The sequence below is a fragment of the Notolabrus celidotus genome, chromosome 24, assembly GCF_009762535.1.
Source record: "Notolabrus celidotus isolate fNotCel1 chromosome 24, fNotCel1.pri, whole genome shotgun sequence".
NCBI lineage: Eukaryota > Metazoa > Chordata > Actinopteri > Labriformes > Labridae > Notolabrus > Notolabrus celidotus.
In genome coordinates, this window is record NC_048295.1 from 9310993 (window position 1) to 9331646 (window position 20654).

A 20654-nucleotide genomic window follows, 5' to 3' on the forward strand; every position below is an offset into this window, starting at 1 on the left:
AAGAGCGCAATAAAAAAAAGTGTGTTACCAACCAGCTTATTAACTCGTTCTCAATTTCAATGCACTTAAATGCTTCTCTGCTGCTTTTTCTCTCTGACAGGATTTAAAGGGAACATGTGTCAGGTTGTGTGGTGCTGGTTGTTACCTCGTGCTGTGGCATTTCTGTGCCCTCAGGGAACACATGCTGTTTTTAGAAATTGCCGCTTGAGGAGGCCTTGAATTCATGTTGAATGTAGCCTTTCACCACCAGTGGTTTGAATTCTGCTTTCCATTATCAGTCACTCTTAATCTTTTTGCATAAACATTAAACCGTCACACTTGGGGGTTACTATCATAAGGGCCTGTTTCCACTAAATGTATTATTTTAATGCAAAACCCAAATAATTCAGCATATTCAGATGTCAGTTTCCTAATATCCAAGACAGCCTTGGTGTAAGCTGATTTTTGTTGTTGCTCTGCTGAAAAAATGCATTAACATTGAACTGTCACACTTGGGGGGGTTACTATAATAAGGGCCTGTTTCCACTAAATGCATTTTTTAATGCAAAACCAATATAGTTCAACATATTCAGATGTCAGCATCCTTTTGTTGCTGTGCGCTCAGCTGAAAATAGTCGAAATTTTGGCACACATTTCCACACTCGTTTATTTCACTTCCCCCTCACCCGCTAATCAAAATCATAAGAGCCTGTTTCCACTATGGATTTTTAAAATGCAAAACCAATGCAGTTCATATTCAAATTCCAGCATCCTATTCTCAAAAACACACTTGGTGGAGGAAGAATTTCGTTGCTCTGCTTTCAGCACCATCAGCTGAAAATAGTCCAAATTTTGGAATACATTGCAATGCTCGTTAATGTCCCTTCCTCCTCACCCACCAATAAAAATCAAGAAATGGTGGGACTTTAAATATCAATTTGTCAACAATAATGCTGGAGGAGAAACTGATCCTGGTGCTCATGAATTGGAAATGAGCTCTAAAATTTGAGATGAAATTGGGTGCCAGAAACGCTGCAAGTGGACACAGGCCCTAAGTCTGTAAAAGCCTTGAAACAGGCATTATTTGGACAAAACTTATACCAGTTAGGAATGCTCTAAGCATTTTCCTTGCATGGTTTGTCATGTTTGTCAAGGTTGTCATTTCCAGGTATGACTGAAACACCAAAGAGAGGAGCTTTGAAATGTAGGTGGAATAAGGTACCAAAAAATGCTGCGAGTGGACACAGGCCCTAAAAGAAATATGTGATGAATGACATCATCAGGTTCAGACACATTTTTGAAGGGGAAATAAATACGCACACTTTCTCTGTGCTCTGATCCTGATGCTTTGTCTTTCAACCACACTGTCAGACACTCTTCTTCTCCTCTTACGCAACCTGGTGTCTGCCTTGCTGCTCCAGTGACAGAATGACAGTGATGAAATGCTAAATATACACAGAAGGAAATGTGTTGCCTACCTTGAGGCTCTGTGACATGTAGGTCAATGTGTCCATATAGCATGTAAGAAATATATTCTTTCCTCCTGGTGTGTCTGGCATCAAGGCTCCACTCTTGGATTATCTTCAGTACACTTCAAGCTTTAGGGTCTTTTTTATTTTTGTTTGGGAACTGCAGAGTTCCCAGACTTTAAAGGCACCCAGTATTTGCTAAATCTGCGGTTTAGAGTCCAAAATCTTTCTTATTTGGGGTTTTTAATTCAGAGAAGAAGTACTTGACTTTTGAGACAACCTTGGTATTGATAAACACTGTAAAAAACAAGCAACAATGTAGTTCCAGCTCAGTTTGCAGCCCCTCCTGTCACACTGTGTCCACTGAAGAGCACCAAAGACACATTCATAATTAACACTGAACGTCTTTATTCAGAGTTTGTGACAGTTTCATGCTTGGTTCTTTTGGAGACAGGACGAGGCCTTTGAATTATTCAGCTATTTGTTGGTATCACAAGACGTCACAAAGTATTTATAGTGCCAAAATTGCATTGCAGTGTTGTTTGGCTGTATTTTGATGGAGAAAACGTTGATTAAGTTGTATCTAGGCTGTGTCTGATTAACCTCAATTGTTTCTTCATCTCTACCTGATTCATTTAAGGAGTGTTAAACCATCCTGAAGTGAAGAAAAAGGAAGCATATCACGGAGAAGGCCTCTGGACAAGATAAAGATACCAACCTAGATATATTTGATATGTTTGATTTGTTTAATTAGTGTTTCTTTTTCATCTGCAGAGAGATGGGCGAGGAAGATCTGACATGGAACTTTTGACTTGAGCTAGCTGATGGCACTACCACGGTCCTGGAGATGGCGGCCACATCACGCCAATGAATTTGGAGAAACCTTGGGAACGATGAAGCTGCAGGAAATCAAGAAATCAGAAGGTATTGTGTCCTTGAAAGCATAAGAGACATTCAAATTGGGCTGTTTCCACTAACATATGGTGGGAAGAGATGTGTGTTTGGATTATTTTGCCTGTGAGAAAAACTTTTGGGATGATCAGCTCAGCTCACAGCCCCTCCCAGACTTATTTGTCCAGTCTTGCAACCTTTGAAAAGCAAACCCATGATCCAATACAGAGCCACACAGTTCGCTAGCAGACAGTCAATGTGTGTATAAAAGACTTGACAGCAGCTGAACAATCCCTGTTAACTTTTTATAGTCTCTCTCAGCTCGTCATGTCAGGCTGTGAAATCTGACTCCAACAGAAGCATCGGAAAACCGTCAAAACATCGCCTTATGTGTCTTGCAACTTGTCATAGCTGTGCAGCCATGTAGCTTTAATCAGTATGAAATAACAGGACTTTCTAAATGAGTAATGCTACACTTAGTGCGTACTGTAAGTGAGAGCTGAATCGGTCAATAGATGGAATCCCTACATGAGTTTGTGACGGGTAGTAAAATCCTCTAACTCCCCTCCCGTGGTGCAGCATCCTCAACATCTCTCCGGGGTGCGCTGGAATCATTGACCCTGACCGCTGCTTGAGTCGGGGGCAAACCAAAAGAGCGTTTCCCCCCCGGAGGACTTGTTGTTATTCACTTGGCCTCCCTTCTGAATCATTAATGAGCGAAATGCTCACTTTAATCACGACGTGAGGAGGAAACCAGCGGAGGAGAGCGCTGCCCAGTTGCCCGTTTTCATGCAGAATTAATGCTTTCTGTGCAACACCTCATAATTTACAATGCATTAGATTTTATGGCTGTCTGGCTGCGCTGTAATTACAGATAGGAGGAGCTGTAACTTATAGAGCTGACGTGTTTTATACGGTCTGGAGTTGTGTGCCGCTGCGGCTGCAGGATTTCTCTCTGATTCCTCTCGTTCTCTGAGGGCGCTCGCTGGTTTCACATTGATGTGCTCTGACCTCTGCTGCTGCTGCTGCACACTGGCTCCCTCTCACACTCTCTCCCCCCTCTCTCTCTCTCTCTCGCTCGCTCCGTCTCTTTGGGGGGACAGCTTTGGAAAGCTACACTGTGCGTTTCATCTGCTGAGCTTAGCGCGTTGTGATCACGTCTGTGACCGCTGTCCAGACTTTATTGGATCATCTGATAATCTTGTTGGCCACAGCTTAGCCACACGTGTCCCTCGGTTTGAATATGACTCCATAAAGACGCGGGTGATAGATTCGAATCCAGCACCAACATGCTGTGATCATACTGATTTCTACCCACAAGTCCTTTCAAGCAACATGGCGCATGAATAAAACAACAAACAGCCGGGTTGTTTGTGTTTGAGTGTGGTTATTGACACATGCATGCCACAGTTGGAGTAATAGCACAGCCAAGTAGAGGCTAAATTGCATGTGCTGTCGTCCATTCTCCTGCTTTTGTTTACAAAAATGACACCAGATTTGGAACATGGAAATAATAAGCTGTTATTACCCAAAATGCTCACATTGCACACAGCAAAGAGTGAAAAAGCCTGACCCACCACGGCTGTCACGTCCTCTTTGTCGGTGCCTCTCAGGTTGATGAGGTGAGGACTCAGCGCTGCAGTCCGGCCTGATAAAACAGCCGGGTGATTACATTGCTCGATAAGGCTGAATTTGTCAGGGGAGACGCTCTTAAAGAAGGACTGAGGAAGTTTCATTTTGGGTCGATTTTTTTGCGCCCCCTGAGGATAGCACGCCAAGCCTGGAGCTGTGAAATCCTGATTGAGCCAGCATGTGTGTATGTTATCAAGAAAGTGCAACTTTTTTCCTCTTCCAACACGCCAGGTGCATCGCACTGAATTTTTGCACCTGTTTGTGGCGAAGTGTAAACCCCATAACTAAAACTGCTGAAAACACGACACAAAGCAGCTTCACAGATGGAAACCGGTGTTCCTTTTCTTCATTGGACACAAAATGTTGCAAGTGTCTTCAAAATGTGCAGCAGGAAGCTAAATTAATTGCTCTCAGCTTGTTGAACTCCTTGTGTTTTCAGCCTTTACAAGGTTCTTCCCTAGAATAGAATCAGCCTGTCCAAAATAGGGCTGCCTCGATACCAGGTTTTCACTTCACGATTATCATAGCCAATAAGGGTGTACAAAGCATCTTTGAGTACATAGATAAGCGCCATACAAGTCTTATCAATTAAACATTCACAGTAACTATATTTGATTTTTTTTATCTGACTGATATCGTCAATAACTGCAAATCCCAAGATAATCAAAACCAGCGTTTTTAATTTTTAAAAATTGCTAGGACAGCTAAAGAGAGACAGGAAATGTGGGGAGTGGAGAGAGGGGGAAGACCTGCACTACATGGTCAAGGTCATGAGTCAAACCTGCAACCCATGCGACAAGGACTATAGCCTATGCATATGAGGCACGTTTAGAACCCTGAACCAACAACCCAAAACTATGTTTCTCTACCTCTACATTTCACATGTATGTTGAGTATCCCGTCCGTTATTCATAATGATTATTCTTGAAGGCAATCTCTTGAACATGTCTGGACTTCATCGGGTTGGGCTGCATGTGTGAACGCAACTTTTTCCCAATTTCCCCAGGGAGTCGTGTAAACAGACCAGGTGCAAGTCAGGTCACTGTACAGGTCGAGTCTCTGCAGAACCATCCTAACACATGTTGTGGTGATATAAACAAAAAAGCAGCCGTCATTACAGAAGGCTCTTCCTCCTCCTCCTGCATATCCTACCCAGCCGACCCCCCTTCACTTGAAGCAAACAGAGCATATCGAGTCTGGGGAGCGTGTCGGACAGAGAAAGTCGGCCCTGAATTCCCTGAAATGTGTGGACCTGAATGTCCTGAAAATATCAAATGTCGGGAGTTCTTGTGCAAAAAGGGCGCCACCTATTAACCCAGCTTATGATGCAAACTTGACACAAATGTCCTCAGCTTATCAGACATCTCTTCCTTTTACTCTTTAAGAACTATGCACTCAAAAGGCTCCTCCGGTCATTGGGGTGTAAATCTCTTCCTCCCTATAAAAGACTTAAACACTGATTTGCTTTAAATTTCCTCTACTTTGCTCGAAGGGTCACAGCAGTTCATTCTTAGTATTGTTGTTATATCATATCTCCAGTAAGGAGTACGGGTGGAGGGGCTTTGCGAGCTCCATGCCACCCCTTCATCCCGTTATCTCTCATCCTACCAGCTGTGGTTGTATGTTGGCCGCCGTCTTGCCCTCGCAAAGCCGGCAGAGCCCCCACCGCCACCATGCTTGGCATGGGATCAGTGCAGAGCCGAGTCTCTGAGCCCTGGCTTTTTTAATTGGGTTCTGATGACAGGGTGGGAAGGTGGGGGGGCACGCTGTACCGGTTTGCCAAGCTGGCCGGTGCGACTCCTGATGGCTCCCAGTTCCCCCTTCGGTCAAGTAGATGATTGGATTTTCATCGGAGTGGTCAAATAAAGGGAGGAGACGAGGAGTGAAGGCACTATCAGTCGTCTCAATGTGGAAGTCCACAGTCTGTTTGGCCACGGGGGAATTTAAAGGCATAAAACACGGGCACTTTGATTGTTTTTCGGGCATGCTTCTCCCTTATCTCTGCGACCAAGTGGATACCTTGTCACCCTAATTTTCAGATTGTGAATTGTAATTCATGTAAGCTGTTATATTTAATGCCCTAAGAGAAAGCTCTAGATAGAGAAAAGACACAATGGACAGTAGCACTGTGTCAGACTATTGTAAAGCTCCTGTGAGGAACTTTCGGTTCATGTTGATTTTGGCGCCACCTGTGGACAAAGTGTTGCAACATCACATTGTTGATCATGTCTTTTAGTATAATGTATTTTCTGGCAAAAAAAATAACCTCAACCTGCTTTATGTTAAAGGTCATAGCATCATTATATTTATTGTTTTTGTGGGCAATATATCTGGTATCGTGGTATCGTATTTTATTATACTTTATCGTACCGTACAGTATCATATCTAACCTAATAGTATCATATCGTATCATATTGTATCATACTGTATCATACCATACAGTATTGTATCTAACCATATCGTATTGTATCATATTGTACCATACCATCCTGTACATGGCCCAAGAAGCTGGTTTAAAGTCTTGCACTTGACCCAATCATAATGTTTGGGGTGGCCAGTTTGATTTCATAGGGGGTCCATGCAACCATAGAAACCCTTTCCCCACACCCCTGCTCAGAAACACTCTCTAATTTCACTCAGTTTTAACCCCCCCTCCTCATGTTAATCCTCTTTCTGGAAGCCCACCACGGCTCCACGATATTAATATGCAAAAGGTTTGAGGGGGATTGGGATGAAGAGTCAAAGTCATGCTGTTTTTAGTCCTTTCGCTAAATTAATTACGCACAGATAGTGCAGCTCACCCCTCAGTCTCCACAGAGCAAGATACTTTTTAATTTTATTTTTGTAATTCAGTGTGTATAACATTCTGTACTCCTTTTGGCGTAATTCTGTAGGTGATATTAATATCTAGCTGTATGCACGGCTGATTTCAATTAGCATCTGCTCACAGTGAGCACACATCCTTCAGTGGACCCATTTGAATAGTGTTTGACTCTAAGGCCTAATTATAGAGTATGCACTATTATGTGTGCACAAACAGCACACGGAACATCATTAATCTTTGTCTAACTAGATGCAGCAGCAATTATTTCAGGTATGTTTGATACACTTGATGTGTCTTAAAGCGGCTCTGTCCTCTGAGGCCTGGATGTGAGTTTGACATTTGCCTCTCAAAGTGATGTCCGCCAAATTGATTTTGAGGGCTGGGAGATTTAACACGAAGCGATTTTCATCCCCATCCTGTCCCAGTTGGTCTTGTTAACTGCCTCCGCTCTCAGCTGTAAGAAGAAAAATCTATTTAGACTGACAGAGCCTGATAATAAAGTTCCTGGGCTGACCTTCTGGACCCGGCAGATGTTTCATATCAGACAGTCAAGATGCTGATCGCCCTCTTTTATGCCTCCATGTCTGCTTATAAAATGAAGCTACAGCAGGTTACTGCATGCACACAGTGGGATGATATGCAGAGTACCACAGGTGCTTTTTATCCTGATGAGGCTGCAGAACTCTGATTCATCCATGTGAGGGTTTTGAAACACAAAGCCTCACTCTGGTTGAACATTTTCAGAGAAGTTCAGTCAATATCCAGCTCCTGCTGCTGCAGGGATTCACTGCAACGGCCCACATTAAGGATTTTTCTCCAGCTCTCATTATTAATGATTGCAAAAAGGATTAATTACTCCCTGAAAGGTTTGAAAGGTTCAGAAAGTGAGCCAACAACTGTGCATGGGGTCTGATTTCTTTGTTTAACTCTCCTCTAGTAAACTGTAAAATCAGCAGGCGTGCAGCTACATGGATACAGTTTTTCAGTTTGATCTAAAAACTGTGACGAAGTAAAGAGCATTAAAACTTAATTTGAAAAGCTGGAACCATACATTTCTGCCTTCTTATCTTGTTAAAATCATTAGATTCAGACTGCTTCAACAGCCACGTACATAGAACATGAAGGGCAGGAGAGTAGGTTTAACACTCAGATTTAATGTATCACTCAGAGACAGGCTGTTGTATGAGGCTGCCAGATTCTGGCGCATATACTTCGTGTATCAACCCAGGTTCTTCTGGCGCGCTTACCATATTTGTTTTTCCGCCTCTGTATCCGTATCCACCAGTCTGAATCCAGCTCAGAATCTGCTCACAAACCTGAATCCTTATACAATTCTTCCATGTTAGTCTGTTTCACTCCCCTCAGAATGAAACTTCCACAGAATTTCCACCACGAGAACACATGTGGAGCTCTCACCACACGCTTTGTCTCTTCCCTGACATTCATTAACCTTGTCTTGACTCATCTTCCCCTGAGTTTGCGCCACACTGAGGGGCTCTTCTGCAGCTGTGGAGTTAAAAACAACACAGCGAACACAATATTAATTCCACTCTATCCTTCAGCAAATGTCATCTCAATAAATCTCAGTTTTTTTTTTTTTTTCTACTTTTGCATGCAGGATGCACAGTGCTGCTCCGCCACAGGTCACCCAATCTGATGAGTCACAGGATACAGTGTAAAAGGTGTGCTCACACCAAAAGCACAGTGAATTGCTCTCTGGGGTTTATTTCATGCCAAGATGGGAATAGATGAGATTTATCTGTGCAGTGAAAATAAGTGAAATCATTTCATGCAACTTGCACAGAATTAAGATTTATGCCATGGAGTTAAAATTTGTTGTGAAACCCTTTAAGGGTCTAAATTCTTGCATGAGTTAAAGTGTTCGGTCAAATTCAGTCTTGCTCCTTTAATCTGCAAAAGTTAAACCAACGAAATTTCTTAAAGTTGCTTGAAGGTTGACGAAATCTTCTTCAAAGTGACTGACGTGTTGCAAGAGAACAAATGTTTTCCAGGAAGAGCAAGATGTTGAAACGTTTAGCCTTGGTGGAGAATTGAACACTTAGAGAAGTCTCTCTTTTGTGCATGTTCCCAGCAAACACTTCACGGTAGGCTGCAAGGTTAGACTATTATCTGTGAGCTCAATCGTGTGTGCGTAGCCGGCTGATCATCCAATCACAGACCTCTGTTAGAGTTTTTGGGCTCATGCACCAATACAAACAGCTGCAGTGAGTGTGTAGTTATCCCTTGTTTGTGGGAACAGTTGTAAGGAAGCCTCAAAAGGTGTAATGACAAAGACAAGTTGCATGAAAAGATAATAGGATGCAACATTTTGTCAAAGTGCCGATATTTGCTGAGGTTTTGATGGTTTCTTTGTGCAACAAGGTTAAACAAACATAGATATATGCAGCCATCAGCTATGACTGTGGAGATTTACACAATTTCCCCCCCCTCGCTCTCTTTGACAAAAACAAAACAATATACATTCTCATCCCAAAGACCACACAGGCCCATGTGCTTGAAACACAATAAAACCATATTTGGGAGTCTCTCTAAGCAAGTGTGCCGGCTCTATTTATCCTTTTCATTTATTGCATCAGACACACTTTATTTGTTGTTTGACTGCGCTCTCACGGTGGCACCGGGGTAAGAAAAACACTTCTCCCCCTTGAGCGCCCGAGAAGTCACGGGGACGGCGGCAAAGCACATCGGAGGTTTGTTTGCTGTAATCATTTCTCGGAGCGTGTTTATTCCCAGGCATTCAGGGCACTCTTTTGTTATTCCTGCACCCCGAGGCAGGAGACGCACGCTTATCTTCCCAGAAAAGCCTGTAAGTATGTTGTGTATTGATTTGAATAAGGCAGGATGCGCTCCATTAGCCGGTGTGTTTTAAGTGCTTCCATGATCTGAAACATGGATGCTGCGATCTGAAAATGATGAATGGCTTGTCTAAAGCTCAAGCTCGATAGCAGCGTTTTATCTGCATAGATTACTTCAGGAAAGTCAGTCTTATCTGGTTGCCATACAGATCAGGAAAAGGTATCCGGGCAAGGCTAATGTGTGTTGTGCTTAGATGCACGCTGTGTCCTCTTTAATATCTGAACCCCATGCATTTTTCACGATGCGCTTGATTACATTCTCTGGATGATTTTTCATATTTAATCAGCTCTCTGCACTATGGGTATTACTTACAGAAGAGTGGTCATTAATATTCAACATATCCCCGACATACTGTACATACATTTACTTAGTTATAACTCATTGCTGTGATTTGATTTAAGGACTGAAACTAAGACAGTCACGCCAACTGATGGTGCATTACCTCAGATTTGCTTCACGTATTAATGCGTTGTATATACTTCTAGGTTTTAGAATCTCTCACAGAATTAACATATATGTATAAAAAGCATAGAACACTCTTTCATCATCCACATACAGTATGTTTAAATATTAAATACTTTGACTGAAATGATGGCTTAGACATGCAGCGTTGCTTCAGAGGCCCCAAAGGGCAACATGCGAACATTTCATGATGCAAAAAAATTATAAATATTTAAGTAAACACAAATATATTTTGTGACGCACAAAAAACATCAATCACTATGCAAGAACATTCTTCAAATATGTGAAAACAATTTTCAAAACACAAAGATATGTTACAGAAACAGAAACAACACTCAAAAATATTTTTGCATTTCTGGATGTTTTTGCTTTTTGTAGAATAATCTGTTTCATTTCATAAAATATTTTTGCATTTGTAGATTTTTTTTGACTTGCATTGAATATTTTTGCGTAAAATGTTTTTGTTTTTCCCCAAATATTTTAGAGGTTTTTTTTAAATAAATTAGGGGTTTCATGAAATATTTCAGTCTTGTGTAAAATGTTCTTTTGAAACATAACATTTTTTTGCTTTGTGAGATTTTTTTTTGCAGTCATTTGATGTTTCTGAACTTGACCTGAGGGCCTCTGTAGTTTCTCACAGAATGATGCTGCTCCTGTGTAGATGGCCTGTCAAACAGTCAAATGATACACTCTACTAGTGACTAAGACTATCAGGCTGGTAGATTTGCATATGCTGAGTATATTTCTGACTCATCCTCTACACTGGCAAGTGAATTAAGTCATGCACTCAAAAAAGTAGGCTAATAGTCTCCATGGCTATTTGATGTCACTACAGCCACACGGGCACATAAACCTCCATATGTGTTTTTATGTGTGTGTTAAGCACCACTGAGCAGTTCAGACTGGACACACACCAGCGTTCTTGCTCAGCTGGCTCATATTCTGCAGATCTGCATCTTGTCTATTTTTTTTCCACTCGCCGCAAGCAAATCTGGCAAGCAGGGACACAGATGATGTATAATAAATGACATAAGCTCTATATTATATATGATCTAAGTGATCTGATTGATATGTGCTTACACATGCCTTCCATGCTTGCTGGCCCTTGAGGTTTCCCTTCACCTCTACTGGAGTTTCAGCCACTTTACATGAAGTCAATTAACATTTTTAGTCCTTCACTTGGAAACGGAGTGATTGGCTGTTTGCCCGCTGACCTGCTCAGGAGGTTATCTTGATATTCGGATCATTTTTCATCCATTCATCACTGTCATCGCCCATCTTGCCTGAGGGAACAGCAGCTTGGGCTCAGCCATGGACATCTGGTGACCTTTTACAGGCAAGGATCTGCAGCGGGGAGGGGGGATTTGTTGCAGAGTCATTTGATGCAGCTGAGTTAACGGTGACACTCCGAGAAGCATGTGTCACAAACACAAAAGCCTCATAATAAAAGACACATTCACCTGTTATTATAGAGAGAGGAAACAGGACGACCTGTCACCATCATCCACTCCCAGCTACTGTGACAGTCCGCCTATTCACAATGACACAGAAGCAGCCCATGTGTAATGAGCCAGGGGATGATAGTCCTGCTTTGCAGTTTGTAGGATTGCAGCTCGGGCTCCCTGCAGCCCCTGAGATGTGTTTGATGTGCTGTGACGCCTAAAGATGCCACAATAGTCCTGCAGGTTCAAAGCGGAGCACACAGCTGTCCCCGAACAGGATGCACACACGTACAGTGCGGGAGTTGTTTGGAAACAAGCGGCGGTTTCTCAGACACAACATGATGATGAAAAGCTTGGCTGTTAATCCATCATGTTGTAGAAAACGTAGCTGCCTTCTAAATGTCAATTCATGAAGTCATCAGTGAATGAGCTCCCAATTTAAACTCTTTTATAGCTGTGTCATTATACACAGGGAACAGCATGGTGGGCTGTTAACTGAGAGGCAGTTAGATACAGTGGTGCTTTGAGCTAAATATCAATCTGATTACATGCTCATGATTATATTACTCTGCTGATGTTTACCATACTCACCAAGCCTGTGCGATACAAGGAATATCACCACTGTGTGATACTAACATTCAACGTTATGCAGACGATCTGACGTTTAAGAAATTACCCAAAATCACATTGCGTGTGCTAAATGATTACATTTGCATCTCCTCCTCCCAGTATTTTGCGCGTTTTGATGATCTACATGTATTCTGCATATTCATGAAGGCAAACACGCCAAATGGATAGCGAGTGCTATTTTGCTCATTTGACAGACGCAATCCTCGGTGCACCCGGTTAGCAAATCTGCTTTGCGCACGCTATCAAGTTTGCACGTGTTTTTATACACGCAAACCTTTAGTAGATCGGGCCCTTAGTGTTATTTGAGCATATCATTGGCTGCTAGCCTTGTACTGTTCAACAAGGTGCTAGCATTGCTGCTCCAGCCAACCAATCATCAGATAACCAAGAAATAAGATGCTTGTAAGATTGAATTAAAAGACCCAATACAATGTAATTTGAGACTATTCTTGAAGCTAGTATTTCCTCACTGAAGTGACTTCCACTTTAGAGACGCCCGACACCAGAGAGTCCCAATGCAGCCAAAATGAAAGAAGCTCAAGCAACACCAGAGCGAAACAACATCCCAGGAGGATGAGGATGAGGAGAGTGTGGATCCGGTCCTGGCCACGCTATAGAGAGCCACGCTTTGGCCACAGTGCTATCGTCCCACCATTCTCTGCCGCTCTTTCATCTTCTCTATTTCATGATGTGTCGCTTTGTAAATGTGGGTCAAAAAGGCAGTCACATTGTGAGGTGCTAAATTAGTGAGTGACACTGAGTTCTCGCAGCCTCTCTCTGAAGGACTGGAGCTGCTGTCGGTGGATTCAGGCAGGAGAGGCGGAGATTGCACACGAAGAGGAGCATGTGCGTGTTTGTTAATATCAGGGGATGTTTGGCGTCCGGAGGTTTGAATTCTGAAATATTCATGACGAACGCCGCAAGATGCAGCACAGAAAGTTTGTCTCTCCTTAACAGGTGAAGCTGAAAGTCAGGGTTTTTTTTTATAGGCCTGTTAGCATTACAGTGATGACACTGCTCTCCGTCTTCACCCGATGAGAGCATCCCATGATGTAGAGTTATTGCTCCCGTCCATCACTGAATCCATGGCAGCGGGCGCGCCATTTCCCGTGCATTCATCACCATTAAGAGAGCAATCAGAGGTGCTGGAATTCAGCTTTGGCTATAGCATGTATGTGATGTAGATAGCAGGTCCAGATCCACCCCCCCATCCCCATCCGCATCACGTTATCGAGCGCTATGATCTATTGAGGAAGAAAGCAGGAGCGGCCCTTGAATAAAAGCAATAACTCTGCTGCTGTGATGAAGGAAATCAGGAGGCAGGCGTGTCCCAGCAAGCCAGACAGCCATCCTTTCCCAACTCAGCCGTGTGTACGGACATACGTATCTCAGAAACCCCCCCTCCGCCAAGCCTCTTTCTGTTGCTGCCGTCACACTCAAGTTTATCATCAGCTGCTCCCTGTAGATGGCTTATTGCCTTTTCCACCCTCATCTGTCCGCCTGGCTGAAAAGGCCTCCCAGGAAGAGATTAGCAATCCAATAACTCGTGGAGCATCCACCTCAGCAGCAGGTGCTCCCCAGAGTGAATGCTGATGAGAGCAGCCAGGACTCTGTAATAACAGGCCGGGCTGTGTTTGCCAACAGAAGCCTGGACCTGCTTGTGATCTTTAGTGTTGTCACCGTGTTTAAACACCATTCTGGATATTTTCCACATGTATCAGAGGAGTTGTTCTCAACTGCTTTACAAGTGTTGTGCTGCTTTTGTTAAGTGGTGTTTTAAGTTCTACAGCTCAATGAAACTGCTGTCTGATGAGTTGCATAATTTGTTGGAGTTGATCGATCAGGGACTAAACACTGGCTTTTTTCGACTGCAGGAACTTTCCCCAGGAACTAGGGTTCTTTGAGGATCTATGCACTGTCAGACAGCAGGATCCAGGGTCTTAAATTTAGTTCTGGGGTAGTTAATCTCCCCTGAAAAGCCCTTGCTTCTGGGGTAGTACTTTCCAGCTGTTGAAACACGGAAGGAGTCCTTGGGGATGCCTCCCAGTTTAGTTTTTTATCAAGGGATAAGGGGGATGCATTCAGCTGATAGTCGCCAATTAACTGGGTCGCTCTTCAAACTGAAACACCGGTCCATCTTTACCATGAAAATTGCTGTAAGTGGAGCGTTTCGGGTGTGTTGTCTTACTCCAAGTGTTGATTCAACATGCAATAAAGCGCTAACAAAAACAGCACAAGAGTAATCTCCCTCATGCTAACAGGCTAACTGTGGTGTCGCACATGATTATGCCGGCCGGTCTGTCGCCTTAGTGGTGTCATCTTTGCTGAATGACCTTCGTCTTTGCCCGCTACTGGTCTGGTGGTGTGGTGCAATTACTTCATGGGTCACATGAACCATTTAGTTCCTGCGAAAGCAGTACCTGTGATTGCAACTGAAACATCTTCAACTATCAAGGGACTTAATCCGACCTCTTTGCACTCACATTCTGCGTCACGCAACTTCCAAAACGCCCACTTTACACCCTGTCTTTACCTCGCCGTGTGACTTTTACCTCAGTCCTAAGAGGCGGTTGCACAAACAGATCCTCAGCTGCACCTCGTCTTTAGTTTAGAAGTTCCTTCCCCTTTAAATCTCTGCAAAACAAACTTTAAACTAAAGGCGTTTATGACCCAGTTTTACTTTCATTTTATTGACTCTGGTTTTATGGTTTGATATTAAACGTCTTTTATGCTCCATAATTTTTTTTTTAAGAATGTTGTGCCTTCTTTATCTTTTCTTGCCTCATCGTGTGGCTCAGCATCAAGTCACACAGGACTCTACAGAGCCCTGAAATGACATTTTGCTACCCTTTAGTAAAGGGTGTGCTAAAACACGTCGGAGGAACCATGTTTGTGATTATTTTGATACGAGTATGGGAAGAATCATGAGTATCTGCTTCATGTTAAAAGTAACATTTGAGGAATAACAAACAACATTTTGTCTATCTGCACATCCGCCCGGCTACCTCCGCTCTCCACTCACTTTATTACACCTGCCTCTGATATCAAGCCTCCAACAAAACCCTGCACAAACACAAACTCAGCACAAAACAGTCTGTGGGAGGATATTTTCCTTTTAACGGGGGGGAACACAAAAGAACTTCAAATCCTCACGGCGGCAACAGCAACTCATCTCCCTTGTCCATAAATCCCCTCTGGCTCTCCGCTGCAGGCTACGTGTAGGGAATTTACGCACTCGGCCTGTGTTATCTGTAGTTTGTGTTTTCTCCAATTTCACGGGGGCTTGTGTTTCATGATAAAGAGTCAGCCGGAGTCAGTTCCTCGGGGCCAACTTGACACTATAGGCTTGCTGGTGTTGTTCTAATGCGTGAATCACAAACAGAAGCCGGCCCTTTTTGTAGACTGTGAGCAGCCAGTGATGTATCATCTGTCATGCAGAAAAGGCTGCTTTTGAAATTCTGATTGCAGAGGGGCAACAGGGATTATTTTTAGGACGGGAGTTTGAAAAAAAACTCACTTTCTTAAAGAATAAGATTGGCAGACACACTCAATTGAAGTTCTTATCTGCTTCACAGCTTTCATCACAGTCCCCTGTCTTTAGATGCACCATAAAAAAGTGGCATGCTGGGATCTTGTGTTTTCCCAGGTGCTGCAGGAGTCATTCAAAGATTCTATTTTTGATAACAGCTTGTCTCAAAAATCAGACATTAAAGCCAGACGACGATGAAGGGACTGTCTTTACTTTGCTGTTTTGGATGTTCGAAAAAAGGGGCACCCACGGACTGGTGGAGGGGAGACACAGGTGCAATAAAGGATCCTCACTAATTGAGTGAAGTACTGGCGCCCAGGAGGGACGGACCAGGTGCAGGAGATACAAGCCAGGGTTAGTCGAGGTCCGCAGCATGGAAGAGAATCCTCCCCTTCACTGTTCTTCCTGTAATTGCGGTTAGCCTAATCTGTCCCCGGGCTTCCTGTCTGTTAAAAAAAAAAGAAAGCTAAGCAGTCATCTGGCACGAGCCTCGCTACGTCGGCTTGGCATCCGCCAGCCCGCGAGATGAGGAACAAATGAAAACTGAATTACCAGGCGGGGAGATTAATGGAGGAAAATGAAAAAGGAGCGACTGGAGCGTGCAGAGACGGGAGAGTGTTACAGGTGTCAGGAGAGCAAAGACGGATGCCAGGCTTCAGACTCTGGCACCCAGAGGTGCCTTGTGTTCCAGCGGATGATAGGTCCGTGTCATAATATAACACGCTGCTGAAAAGTAGCGTGATATTAATTGCGACAGGCGTCCCCTCTTCTTTCATCTGCGCCCAGTAAAAGCATGTCTGCCTTTACAAAGAGAATCCATCTACAATGAGCTCATTTTCCTGTCATCATCAAGCCAGAGAACTATTGTGTTAAAGTGATCTGCTATTATTTCATCTACCCATAACCTTCTTTTCTGCTATAGATTAACAGTCACCGTCTACTATAACTTCATTCTCCTCCTGAATCTGCTCCTCTCTTCATTATTGATATGAATTTCTCTGCCGAGGACATTTTGGCCTTTTAGTTTCCACTCAGGCTAGTGAGAAGACAGCTTCATATTTCTTGAGATTACACCAAATTGAACTTTAATGTCACCCGGATGACATTTGATTCCGTTTTATTAACCATACACAGGTAATATTTTTCTTTTAAATGAAGATAGATTACAAAGGCTGAGAGTTCAACTCAAACAGTGCTCGGTGTCTGTGTTCCATTTAGTCCTGGATCATTCCTCATCTCTATGAAAACATGTAGAGTTGTTTTTATTATTTTTTATTATTAATACCACAGTGGGGTGGCTAAGTGGGCGTGTCACTCAAGGCCAAGACAATCATATTATAGCGAATAATCGTATCAAACTGTATCTATGATAAGGTACGGTATGATAAAGCATGTTAACATAACAAATAATACTGTATCTTGACACATGGTATTGAATCATAACATGAGGTAATGTATAATAAAGCAATAGTAGTTAAGTATAGCATCATACAGTAAAGTGCTGTATCATATAACATCATGTCCTGTTGTAAGAAATTGTGTTCCATGGTATTATATGATATCATATGGCATTGCAATTAATGTGTCGTAATAATTCATATCCTACCGTATCGTATTGTACCGTATCGTATCGTATCGTATTGTGTCTCGGCATAGGGTATTGTATCTAACATATATTATGGTTTGGTATTGTTTTGTGGTATTGTGTCATTTTATATGGTTTGGTATGGTATGGTACCATATTGTATTGTATTGTATAGCATCGTATTGTATCATATTGTATCTTTGATTAAGGTATGGTATGGCATTGTACAATATCTTATCACTTGTACTGTATTGTTAAACTTTTCAGCTGAAGGCTATGTCCTGTTTGCATGTTTCATACATGCTACACTGTTAGTAATCTACTTACGAAGCCTTAATGCTTATGTTGAACAGATTCAGGGGTTATAAGTTAAAAGGATATACCCAAACAACAGACATCACAACAGCAGGTTTAACTGCCACCAAAAGCTGCTCTAACGTCAGGATTACAGGCGGAGAAATCGTCTCTTTGCTGTACAAATAAGTGAATTATATTCTGCTTACAAGCACATGCATCACAAACTTGTTATCAACCATCCCAGCTGTCTTCTTCTGTTATTAAAACAAAGACTAAATCAATGCTTACAGAAGCTTTTCCCTGCTGCGATGCATCCCTCCCCTCCTCCCCGTGTGCTCGTGGATTATGGATTGGGCCTTTAATAATCAATGACAGTGTGGTTGTCGGAGCAGATTAGCGGCGTAATCTCCAGTGTATGCCTTTATAATACTCTTTACACTGTAACTCTCTGAAGCAATAAAAAGCTGAAGCTTAGAGCAGCTGCAGCTAATGTTTGTCGCCATATTGGTGGAGGCATTGTTGGGTTTATGTGTAGCCGCTTGGTGTCAGAGTGTCTCTCTTCGACGGCTTTGTGTGAGTTTATTTCTGAGGTGACATTTTCACACTAACTTCAGATGGAGGAGAGAGATTATTTGACAGCTCTTTAATAAGGCTGCCAAAGCTTTATCTCACACTGATAAAGGAAAGACTTGCAGATTAAATGCAAATGTTTTTTAATGCATCACACTGTCCTCCTACACCGCCTCTGTAATGCAATGCCTCCCCTTCATCTCTCCACGCATTGTGCGAGGCAGTAGGTCACATCTGTTGTAATCACGCCACAGCGATGCCCTCTTCATTTACATTTTCCCGTGTTTATTGATGTGTAAGGTGCTTGCATGCGAACGCCATTATTCTCCCTCCTCTCTCGCTGATTTCCCAGCACCCCCGGCTGATAGAGGTGAGCAGACGACAGCCCCGACAGAAGACAGCCCCCTCGCTCCGTGGGCAACAAGTGTAACGTAGTTATTACGAGAAACGGACCGCAATCAAGCCCGGACATGCATCTTCACAGCCCACATCACACTTTACGTCGAGTGAGTTTAGTGGGAACGGCTCTTTTGTGTGGAAAGCTCTCAGTGTGAGAGGGATTGCAGCTGGATTGGCAGCCGGGATTTAGAGGCTGAGGTTCACAGAAAGAATCTTTTTCAGGGGGTTTTGGGGGAAGGATGAAGATTGAGTTTGAAAACATACTTTCACTCAGCTGTGCCCTCCCTGGTTTAAGGTTATTTGAGGATTCAGAGAAAGTTATTCTTCTGCAGGAGTGCCCTGAAAGTTAACATTGTCACAAATACGACTTGAACGCCAGTTTGAAATAGGGACGTCCCATCAGTTCAACTTTTTGTGTAAAGAATCTCAGTTTTCAGGGCAGCAGGGAACTCCTCGATTTAATCAAGTCATTACTAAGCAACAGCCAAATCTCCACTTTACTCCAAAGTGTGGAAAAACTAAGACCGAACAGTGTTTCCAAAGCTTTCCATCCATCCGTCCATCCAATCTGTCCATCCATCCGTCATATCCGTCATCCATACAATAATCAATCTGTCTATCCAACTATCTATCAGGACATCCATCCATCCATCCATCCATCCATCCCTCCATCCATCCATCCATCTTTCCTTCCATCAATTCAACCATCCATCCATGCATCCTTCCATCCATTCCACTCGTCGATCTCTATAACTCTGGTATTGTAACAACTTGTAGAAACTCCTCTATAGAACATCTGGAACCATTGATTGCAGCAGCAGAGGATTGTTTGTATTCGGCATCCAGGCTCTGACCTTATCAACTCGACGCTGTTGCAGGGGATTGATGGCAATGACTGAAAACCAAGAAGTCTTGCTGCTGAATAAACCGCCAAATTTGGAGGATGTGTTTGTCAGGTGAGACTGACAAATGTCAAGTGTGCAGTCAGCGTGCCCGGGTTGCCTGAAGTAGGAAGACAAACAGAAAGAATGGAAGACATGAAAGAAACAAATGAAGACAAGCAGGTCCTCCTCGTGGAACATGCCTCTTTTAACAGTTCAGTTCTGCAGCTACAAAGCTGCGTGTGTGTGCAGGAAACCTGCTGTGTGGAGTCTAAAAGATGCAGCGAGTTCTTCCACTGAATAAACTCGACAGTCAGTCTGAGCTGGATTTATTTACTCAGAGGCATTATCGGACTTGATGAAATTTCAGCCTGTGTACGGCTAAATGGCGAAAGCTACAGCGTGTGAGCTCTCCGTTAGTTTGTGAGGACTCGGCCACACAAAAACTTTCATTTGCTGCCCGTCTGAATGTTATGGGTTCAGGTTAAGCGGCCCTCTAAGGTCTGGACTTGGGGAAATAGCTTGTTTTATTCTCTGTTGTATAAAGCAGCAGAGCTCAAATCCTGTTGTGTCACAAACTCCTCTCAGCAGCAGCTGGGGGACTATTGATCGGAGCTAATCTGGGCTTTTACAGGGTGCATGAGATTCCAATAGCTCATCAGAACACTGAAGAATAATAAAAGCACCCGCCCTCTTCATACAGAGATGCAATTAATTCAAGATCTCACACATGCCTGGGCGAAAAATAGCCCAATCATGGTGCACATTGGCGTACGGAATTAAATCCATCTTTGGTAATTTAATGAAATTCAAGTGTCTCGTCCTCACGGCTCTCATCCCAATTAGAGACGAAAAACTGCGAACACAAGGAGGAGAAATTATTAAAAGAACAGTTGGGTGAGAATTACAGCAGGCCCTCTTCTCTCCCTCTTTGGAAAGTGAATGTCACCAGAAGTTTGTTAGGAAAGGTTAACACGGCCATTAGCATTCAGCCGGCGGCACGTCTAATTTATTCCCAAAGTGGCGTTCATTTATGGATCGGTTCCATATTTAGGGCGGAGGATGAGGAGGAGGAGGAGGCGAGATTCCCATCGCGGAATGTCATTTGGAACAACGGCGTGTCTAATGCGAGGCACTTGGCTGGATGTCTTTGTCTTTGACTCGCAGGTCAGGGATTAACACGGGTG

At 43.2% G+C, this 20654-nt stretch overlaps 1 protein-coding gene across 3 annotated transcripts in view; it reads left to right on the top strand.

The window, feature by feature from the left end:
• The window catches only part of LOC117808206 (beta-1,3-galactosyltransferase 1-like), a 99327-nt gene that overhangs the window by 1927 nt on the left and 76746 nt on the right, over window positions 1–20654 (top strand). For all 3 annotated transcript variants that reach the window (XM_034677789.1, XM_034677788.1, XM_034677790.1), the window contains exon 2: window positions 2223–2372. The gene's annotated coding sequence lies outside the window, so the exon portion shown is untranslated. The remainder of the gene's footprint in view (window positions 1–2222; window positions 2373–20654) is intronic.